The sequence below is a fragment of the Phyllobates terribilis genome, unplaced genomic scaffold (assembly GCF_046119375.1).
Source record: "Phyllobates terribilis strain yellow unplaced genomic scaffold, ASM4611937v1 Scaffold_85__1_contigs__length_6476398, whole genome shotgun sequence".
Lineage (NCBI taxonomy): Eukaryota > Metazoa > Chordata > Amphibia > Anura > Dendrobatidae > Phyllobates > Phyllobates terribilis.
Genome location: NW_027362845.1, coordinates 1,377,950 through 1,388,777, shown reverse-complemented (window position 1 = coordinate 1,388,777; position 10,828 = coordinate 1,377,950).

The window sequence follows — 10,828 nt, the reverse complement described above, 5'->3', positions numbered from 1 at the left end:
CACATCTACCATCTGCCTGCTAGCCTACCCGGAGGCTCTGCCATCACAGGTCGTACCTACCCCTTACCCAGAGACTGCCCTGATCACTTGCCGTAACTTCCTGTCCGTTCACCCAGAGACTGACACCCGCTCCCTTACAAGGGCCGCCCCCTTGTATAGTAGCTCAGAGGTTCCGCCTCCCGGACCCGTTACAGTTTGCTCGGGCCATGGAACCCGGTGGCACCCAAGCTCCCTCGCTCTCGGACCTCTGTCTTGAACTGTCCCGTCAGAGGTCCCAACAGGAGGCCATCCTGGGTCACCTGCGGAATGTTAATACTCGCCTGAACACTCTGTCTGATCCACCAACAACCTCCGCCAGTGCCATATCTTGCAATCCGGCAGCTCCGCTGCCCACTAATACTATGGTATCCTACCCCGGACCCCGGCTTTCTGCACCTCCTCGCTTCGGAGGCGACCCCGTCCAGGCTCGGGGCTTCATAAATCAGTGCACCCTGCACTTTGAACTTTTGTCCCATCAGTTTAATTCCGACCGGGCCAAAATTGCCTTTATCATGTCCCATCTCACCGGGGAGGCCCTGGCCTGGCTAAATCCTCTATGGGAGAGAGGAGACCCCCTGGTGTCCAACTTGCCTGCTTTTCTCTCGGCTTTCCGGAAAGTCTTCGACGAACCCGGACGGAAGACCTCATCCGCATCCTCTCTGCTACGCCTCCGTCAGGAGGGTCTCACCGTGGGCCAATATGCCATACGGTTCCGCACCCTTGCATCGGAGCTGGCCTGGGATAACGACGCTCTGGTATCCGTCTTCTGGGAGGGTCTGTCCGGTCGTATTAAAGATGAACTTGCTGGTCGGGACATTCCTACCTCTCTCGATGATCTAATAACCCTTGCCACCCGGATTGACCTACGGTTCCAGGAGCGTGCCAAAGAGGTCACCCGTGAGAGAAGGATTCCACGTTTAGCTCCTACTTTCCAGAAACCCGTCATTCCCTCCATCTCTCCCCAGGTACACTCTCCTGAGCCTATGCAGGTCGACCAGACCAAGATGGTCAAAACCCGTCAGGACTCACGCCGTGCCGAGGGGAGCTGCTTCTACTGTGGCAGTAAGGAGCACCGGATCCGTGCCTGCCCGGAGAGGTCGGGAAACGCCTGTGTCTAGGTTCGCTCAGAGAGGTCCACCTAGACAAGAATAAATCCTCTCCATCCCTGCTGTTGTCAGTTTCGATCATCTACGGGGAGAACCGTTATTTCGAACTAGCCCAACTTGACTCTGGAGCAGCCGGGAACCTTATTTCACAGTCCCTGGTTGAGAAATACCGCATCCCCACCAAACCTCTGGCTGTACCCTTGTCTGTCGCTGCCGTGGATGGGGGCCTCTTACCTCGCCCCATTCAACTCATCACCGAATCCATTACCCTGCAGGTGGGAATGCTGCATTCTGAAAGTATCTCCTTTCATGTTCTGCCTGGACTCTCTCACGCCCTCTTGCTAGGTCTGCCCTGGCTCCAGAGACATGCACCCGTGCTAGACTGGCAAACCGGAGAGGTCCTTCGCTGGGGACAAGACTGTCATAAAACCTGCCTGGTTCCCGTCCATCCCGTCCGTCCCTCTCCTACCCCAGCTAATCTACCTGGACTTCCGATTCCTTATTGGTCTTATGCAGATGTCTTTAATAAAAAGGAGGCAGAGACATTACCACCACATAGACCATACGACTGTCCCATCGATCTGCTACCCGGTACTACTCCTCCCCGTGGGCGTATCTATCCTTTATCCGCTGCTGAGACCCGGTCAATGTCCGAATATATTGAGGAGAATCTGGCCAGAGGATTCATCCGGAAATCTACCTCCCCGGCGGGAGCAGGCTTCTTTTTCGTCAAAAAGAAGGACGGCTCTCTCCGTCCCTGTATAGACTATAGAGGCCTAAACCTGATCACGGTGAAGAATAAGTACCCCCTTCCGCTCATTCCAGAATTATTTGATCGCCTGAGGGGGGCTAGGATCTTCACCAAACTGGACCTTCGTGGGGCGTACAACCTGGTTCGTATTCGTCAGGGGGATGAATGGAAGACGGCATTCAACACCCGGGACGGCCACTATGAATACCTGGTAATGCCCTTTGGTCTCTGTAACGCTCCTGCCGTCTTTCAAGAGTTGGTCAATGACATCTTCCGGGACCTTCTCTACTCCTGCGTAGTGGTGTACCTGGACGACATCTTGGTCTTCTCTCCGGATCTCCAGACTCACCGGAGGGACGTTCGTCAGGTCCTGCTCAGGCTAAGGCAGAACCATCTCTACGCTAAATTTGAGAAGTGCCTCTTTGAGCAGACCTCGCTTCCGTTTCTGGGCTACATTATCTCTCAGACCGGCCTACAAATGGATCCTGAGAAACTGTCTGCCATCGAGAAATGGCCCCGACCGGAGGGGTTGAAGGCCATTCAGCGATTCCTGGGCTTCGCCAACTACTACCGCCTCTTCATACCACACTTCTCTTCCCGGACGGCCCCAATTTCTGCGCTCACCCGTAAAGGTACTAATCCCAAAGAGTGGCCACCCGAAGCAGAGGAGGCCTTTCTTTCCCTTAAACAGGCCTTCTCTTCCGCCCCGGTGCTGCATCGCCCAGATGGCAACAAACAGTTCTTCCTGGAAGTTGACGCCTCCTCCTCTGGAGCCGGAGCGGTACTTACTCAAAAATCATCTTCCGGGACGATGGTAACTTGTGGCTTCTTCTCTAAACTCTTCTCCTCCTCTGAGCGCAACTATTCCATAGGAGACCGAGAGTTATTGGCCATCAAACTGGCATTGGAGGAGTGGCGTTACCTGCTCGAGGGGGCTCTTCACCCGGTAATAATTTACACTGACCACAAGAACTTGGCTTACCTCCAGCATGCCCAGAGACTTAACCCGCGCCAAGCCCGGTGGTCCTTGTTTTTTGCTCGTTTTGATTTTGTCCTTCATTTTCGCCCGGCTGACAAAAACGTCAAGGCGGACGCCTTGTCTCGGTCCTTTCTGGTGTCTGATCTCGAGGAGGATCCGAAACATATCATCGATCCCGCCAGAGTAATGCAGGTGGCTCCCGTGAGTCTAAATCGTCTTCCTCCTGGTAAGACGTTCGTACCAGTACCTGATCGGGAGAAGATCCTACACTGGAGTCATTCTTCTAAACTAGCTGGCCACGCCGGTCAGAAAAAGACCCTCCAGCTTATTACCCGGCACTACTGGTGGCCTAACCTGCACAAGGATGTAATAGACTTTGTTTCTGCCTGTGTGTCCTGCGCCCGCAACAAAGTTCCGAGACACCTGCCGGCCGGCCGCCTCCTACCTCTGCCAGTACCTGCTGCCCCCTGGCAGCATATAGCGATGGACTTCATTACTGATCTACCCGTCTCTGCCGGTTGTACGGTCATTTGGGTGGTCGCTGACCGCTTCTCCAAGTTGGCTCACTTCATTCCACTGCCTGGTCTTCCGTCTGCACCCGAGCTGGCTAAAGACTTTATCCGCCACATCTTCCGTCTTCATGGCCTGCCCCGTCACATCGTGTCGGATCGTGGGGTACAGTTCACTTCCCGTTTCTGGAGAGCCACTTGTAAATTGCTGGACGTCACCCTGGACTTCTCCTCCGCTTACCACCCACAGTCTAATGGTCAAGTGGAGCGGATCAATCAGAACCTGACCAGTTACCTTCGGCACTTCGTTAATGCCCACCATTCTGACTGGGTGGATCTCCTGCCATGGGCCGAATTCTCGTACAACAATCACGAGAGCGAGTCTTCCTCCAAATCCCCGTTTTTTGTAGTCTACGGTCAGCATCCTCGGATCCCGTTTCCCGTCTCCACCTCGGCGGACAATCCGGCTGCGGAATCTCTTGTTAACAAATTTTCCTCCATATGGGAGAGTACCCGGTCCGCACTCCTTCTGTCATCCGAGCGTATGAAAAGACACGCTGACAAAAAACGTCTGGACCCTCCTCAATTCCGCCCTGGGGATAAAGTCTGGCTCTCGTCCAAATATGTCCGGCTCAAGATCCCTTCCTATAAGTTAGGGCCTCGGTTCATCGGCCCACTGGAGGTCATCAGTCAGATCAACCCGGTGGCCTATAAATTGAAACTCCCGGCCAACTTACGGATCCCTAACTCCTTCCATGTGTCTCTCCTCAAACCTGTGGTGCTTAACTCTTTTTCCAAGTCTACAGGTACGCCTCCTGCTCCGGTTTCTGCTGAGGACGAGTTTGAGGTAGAGAACATTCTTGCCACCAAAAGGGTAAGAGGAAAGACCTTTTTTCTGGTAGATTGGAAGGGGTTTGGTCCTGAGGAGAGAACGTGGGAGCCCCGGGAGAACATCCATGCCCCTCTCATCCTAGCTAAATTTCTGTCTGGCCTAAAAAAGGGGGGGCCTAAAGGGGGGGGTACTGTAGCGCTGGCGTCCCTGCCCTCTGCTAGGCAGGGACGCTGCTCCCCTCACCGCTCTGCTCCGTGCCCGGCGTCCTCTCCCCGCTCTGCTGTCAGCGCGCGCTCCTTCCCGGCGTCCTCCTCCCGCTCTGCTCTCAGCGCGCGCTCCTTCCCGGCCCCTGTGCTTAGGGCGCGCGCGCGCGCGCTCCCCTCCTCTTAAAGGGGCCACGCGCGCCGTCCTAAGGAGTCCCCGGCCAATGGCCGGAGGACTTCATCATATATAAGGCACCTCCTCCAAAATGGAGGTGCCCGAGCAATGTTGTTTGCACCTGTGTCTCACCTGTGCTTCAGCCCTCAGGTCCCGTTGCCAGTTACCTGCCAGTTACCTGTCAGTTTCCTGCCAGTTTCCTGCTAGTTACCTGCCTGATTCCTGCCTGAATACTTGTTACCTGTCTGCCAGCCTGAGGTCCGACGGTCTGCCTTACTACTCCTGTCAGTCTGTCTAAAGGACCAGCCTGCCCGCTCACCTGGGAGCGCATATCAGCTACCTGCCTGCTTGCCTGAGGTCCGACGGTCTGCCTTACTACTCCGGTCAGTCTGTCTATGGACCAGCTTGCCCGCTCACCTGGGAGCGCTTCTCCGTTATCTGCCTGCTTGCCAGCCCGGAGGCTCCGTTGTCACGTGCTGTGACCACCAGCTATCTCAGAGACTCTTGCCCGCTCACCTGGGAGCGCATCTCCGTTACCTGCCTGCTTGCCAGCCCGGAGGTCCCGTTGTCACGTGCGGTGACCACCAGCTATTCCAGAGACTCTTGCCCGCTCACCTGGGAGCGCTTCTCCGTTACCTACCTGCCTGCCAGCCCGGAGGTTCCGCCGTCACGTTCCGTGACCACCTGCTATTCCAGAGACTCTTGCTTGCTCACCTGGGAGCACACATCTACCATCTGCCTGCTAGCCTACCCGGAGGCTCTGCCATCACAGGTCGTACCTACCCCTTACCCAGAGACTGCCCTGATCACTTGCCGTAACTCCCTGTCCGTTCACCCAGAGACTGCCACCGGCTCCCTTACAAGGGCCGCCCCCTTGTATAGTAGCTCAGAGGTTCCGCCTCCCGGACCCGTTACATCATAGAGAAGGTCGTCTACTCTGGAGCAATGGACATCATGAAGCTTCACTAGAAGAGCATCTATCCCTTCTGTAGTAAGCCCAATTATTCTATGCATTACAGCTATTTAGTTACACAGCAAATATGTAATTCTACATTGAAAGCTCAGGCCAGAAGTGGCATGCTGGGTCATTTAATAAGGGTCTGTGTTATTGAAGCAAATTGTTTCCATTAAAATTGTACTAAGTATTATTTTTAAGTCAAAGTAAAATGTATAATACAAAAGCGTCAACATGATCTTTATCAAACATTCACTGTGAAAAATAATAATGTGACATAAGAAAAAAATATGAAGAACTTCCAATATACATCTAAGACAAAATGTATAATCTAGAATATAGTGAATAAGCGAATACTATTGAGAAGCGAATATCAAGTATAAGCAAATAATCCTCATTAGGGTTTAGCAAAAAGTTACAAAAACATGCTAATATGCCGAGACACTAGCAATGACTAATCTAGAATTCAGCAGAAAGAACAATCTGTGTGCACCAAATATGGAATTAAATTACAAATAACTCCAGTCCATATATTGATAATACAATTTATCACAGGAAAATAGTTATATGTGAAAAAGTATGTAGTATAGTGTAAAAAATATAACCCACCAATATTATTACTATTGGCAAATAAAATCCTTGTGTCCGGTCTAGGAGGGCTGTATTTCCCTATTTACACTAATAAAAAGCGCGATCATTGCCTTGTCATTTCCTATAGTATTAACACCAGAATGAGTATCCACAGCGGCATCTCAAGTTCAGACTTACACTATTTTTGATGGACTAGAAGCCAAGGGCATGTTCACATGTTGCATTTTTGCCGTATTTTCAAAAGTTATTTCCGCACGTTCTTTGCATGAAAAAACGCAGTGTTTTAATGTACTAGCAAAGTCAATGAGATTTATGGAATCTCATGTACATTCTGCTTATTTTTTCCTTGCAGATTTGAAGAAGTTTCATATCTTCTGCATGTCAATTCTTGAAGCGTTTTTGCACATATTTTAGGCAGCATTTTACCCGCCAACACTCTAGTATTTCTTTTCCTCTACAAATAATAACCGTGTGCACATCCCCTAAATGCTGCAAAACAGCGTCAGAAGGAAAATGGTGGCAAAGAGCGTTCTGCAAAACAGCAAACTCACACATGTGGGTTTTCTAAGAAGCCATTATAGTAACTAGAAATTATTCTTTAGAAACCTATAGTTGTCATTACGTGTAAATATTACTATCGAGATTGCTGCAAAGTATATTCAAGTCTTAACCTGAAAATGTGAAAAAGATCTGGATATTTGAGTCTTTCTATAGGAAAAAAGGCAGCAGAAAAGCTAAAATAAACCTCTATCTGTGAGCTTGGCCTAATACTATGTGATATGATGAGAATAAAATAGAAAAACACCAATATCTGATAACTCATATATATGACTGCTTATGGTCAATTCCTATCACATGACCAGTGAGCACATTGGAATGTTGCCGGTTGGCAGTTGGAGAGTTGCGGTTGGCTTGCATGCGGATGAGGAGGAGCTGCCTTCAGCAAAGCGACATTATGGAGATTAAAGAGGAGGACTTTAGGATGAGAGGGAAGAAAAGGAGAAGAAATGTTTTGGACTCATCGGATGATGAGAAGCCGTCCATCAAGAAGAGCCATAGGAGAGGAGAGAAGAGAAATGGCTCAGAGTTGGAGATCGTCTCTCAGAAGATTGATCACCAAGGCCAGAAAGAAGAACAGGAATGTCATCAGGAGGTCCTAGCTAGAAGAAGTGGAGCCAAGAGGAGAAGACAAATCTTTGGCTCATCACATGAAAGCTCTTCAATCAAGAAAGAAGAAGAAGGGCAGAAGACCACCAAGGGCACAGGTAATACTATACATCAGCTTACCACAGGGAGCACCATGACATGTAGCTTCTCATGCCCACACTTACAGATCAGGGCAATGTTGTCACTTTACACAAGTTACACATCTTTTAAATCTGACAGGTGGAGGATGTGATACATGAGCAAGATCTGAAGCTGGAGGGTTGTAGAACTGTTCCCCAGTCCATTTATATATATGTATATATTCAGTACTTTGTTAAACCCCTACATGATCAGGCCATTTTTCCCCATTCTTGCCAAGGCACATTTTTTTCTTATTTTCATACATATGGTTTAAAAAACTGTAAAAAATTGTAATGTTTGGATATTTAAATATTTTTTTGTGAAACATCGAGTCTAAATTTTACAATATTTTAATATTATTTTATTTTTTTTCTGGTAATATCTGTAGTAAATAAAGGATTTCTGTGCTTGTGTTATTTTTATATATTAGTTACATGGTTTTTTGTTAGGGATGGGGCTTGTAAATGCAATTTGGATAGTCATTGTTTTTTTATTTATTTTTTCCTGTTTTTTTTGCTCTTTATTTCAATGATTTTACACAGGGGTTGTCTTAACTTTTGAAACATTTGATTTTTTTCTTGCTTGAATGGATAAAAAAAATTGCAATATGGTTTCATTAAAATAAAATTGAGTCGTTTGCCTCCTATAGTCTTTGTGTTGCGCTGTCTATTGCTGGCTGCAGAATTAGTTAATGAGGTTGACCATTTTATCTTTACTTTAACAGATGTGTTGGGGACATGATTTTGTGGCATTTACTATGATATACTGTAGGTATGTCAGATTCTCCTCCTGCTCTTGTTACTGCAGCTTTCCTTACAGACTGCCCAGCTCTCTAGTCTATAATATGGCTGCTGGTGGAGGAGCAGTGACCAGACCTGTCCGTCAGTCTACTTCACTATAAAAGCATCTTTCTCATGGGAGGTTCTCAATAGGACAAGGCTGATGGAGTGGTCTGGTTACATGCTCCTCCATCAGTGACCATTGTATGGACTGGAGAGCTGTGCAGTATGTGAGGAAAGCTGAACTAACAAGTGCAGGAGGAGAACCTGCCATACTTATATAATAGTAATTGTTAATAAACCTGTGTCCCAAACACATCTGCTGGTATATTGATCCTAGTTACAGGGGACATTCAACCTACTGCCTATATAGCAGGGTTGACTGGGTCTCCTAGGACCCAGAAGCTCTTGCTCTTTCTCTACACCTGGCCATCACATGATCTCTGGGTCTGGAGCAGGAAGCGCTATCTGCGCTTACCATACTGAATACACAGCACTTGTTCAGAGCTGTGTACACAGTAATTGAAAAGGCAGAGACGGTAATAAATCCTCTCTACCTTCTCTATAGGGAGTATCCAAAAAGAAAAGAGTCGGCCCCTATAAATGCTCTTCCATAACTATATAACCCAAAAAGAGAAAAATGGAAACAGGAGCAAATCCAATAAAAGTTACATTTTTATTGCAAAAATGTAAGTAAAATCAGACATAATCAAAAGAGATAAAAAATCCAAGGGAAAGAGGTGACAACAAAGTGCCACGGAACCACAGGAATAAACCAATGTAAGGCAAGAGACAATATATCTACTGTATATATATGTATATATATATATATATGTATATATACAGTGCTGGCCAAAAGTATTGGCACCCCTGCAATTCTGTCAGATAATACTCAGTTTCTTCCTGAAAATGATTGCAATCACAAATTCTTTGGTATTATTCTCTTCATTTAATTTGCTTGCAAGGAAAAAACACAAAAGAGAATGAAGCAAAAATCAAATCATTGATCATTTTACACAAAACTCCAAAAAAGGGCCGGACAAAAGTATTGGCACCCTCAGCCTAATACTTGGTTGCACAACCTTTAGCCAAAATAACTGCGAACAACCGCTTCTGGTAACCATCAATGAGTTTCTTACAATGCTCTGCTGGAATTGTAGACCATTCTTCTTTGGCAAACTGCTCCAGGTCCCTAATATTTGAAGGGTGCCTTCTCCAAACTGCCATTTTGAGATCTCTCCACAGGTGTTCTATGGGATTCAGGTCTGGACTCATTGCTGGCCACCATAGAAGTCTCCAGTGTTTTCTCTCAAACCATTTTATAGTGCTTTTGGAAGTGTGTTTTGGGTCATTGTCCTGCTGGAAGACCCATGACCTCTGAGGGAGACCCAGCTTTCTCACACTGGGCCCTACATTATGCTGCAAAATTTGTTGGTAGTCTTCAGACTTCATAATGCCATGCACACGGTCAAGCAGTCCAGTGCCAGAGGCAGCAAAGCGACCCCAAAACATCAGGGAACCTCCGACATGTTTGACTGTAGGGACCGTGTTCTTTTCTTTGAATGCCTCTTTTTTTTTCCTGTACACTCTATGTTGATGGTTTTTCCCAAAAAGCTCTACTTTTGTCTCATCTGACCAGAGAACATTCTTCCAAAACGTTTTAGGCTTTCTCAGGTAAGTTTTGGCAAACTCCAGCCTGGCTTTTTTATGTCTCGGGGTAAGAAGCGGGGTCTTCCTGGGTATCCTACCATACAGTCCTTTTTCATTCAGATGTCGACGGATAGTACGGGTTGACACTGTTGCACCCTCGGACTGCAGGGCAGCTTGAACTTGTTTGGATGTTAGTCGAGGTTCTTTATCCACCATCCGCACAATCTTGCGTTGAAATCTCTCGTCAATTTTTCTTTTCCGTCCACATCTAGGGAGGTTAGCCACAGTGCCATGGGTTTTAAACTTCTTGATGACACTATGCACGGAAGACACAGGAACATTCAGGTCTTTGGAGATGGACTTGTAGCCTTGAGATTGCTCATGCTTCCTCACAATTTGGTTTCTCAAGTCCTCAGACAGTTCTTTGGTCTTCTTTCTTTTCTCCATGCTCAATGTGGTACACACAAGGACACAGGACAGAGGTTGAGTCAACTTTAATCCATGTTAACTGGCTGCAAGTGTGATTTATTTATTGCCAACACCTGTTAGGTGCCACAGGTAAGTTACAGGTGCTGTTAATTACACGAATTAGAGAAGCATCACATGATTTTTCAAAGGGTGCCAATACTTTTGTCCACCCCCTTTTTTAGGTTTGGTGTGGAATTATATACAATTTGGCTTTAGGACAATTCTTTTTGTGTTTTTTTCATTGAAGACAAATTAAATGAAGAGAATAATACCAAAGAATTTGTGATTGCAATCATTTTCAGGAAGAAACTGAGTATTATCTGACAGAATTGCAGGGGTGCCAATACTTTTGGCCAGCACTGTATATATATATATATATATATATATATATATATATATATATATATATATATATATAGGGTGGGCCATTTATATGGATACACCTAAGTGATATCAACTTCCTGTTTGTGGCCCATTAGTATATGGGAGGGGGAAAACTTTTCC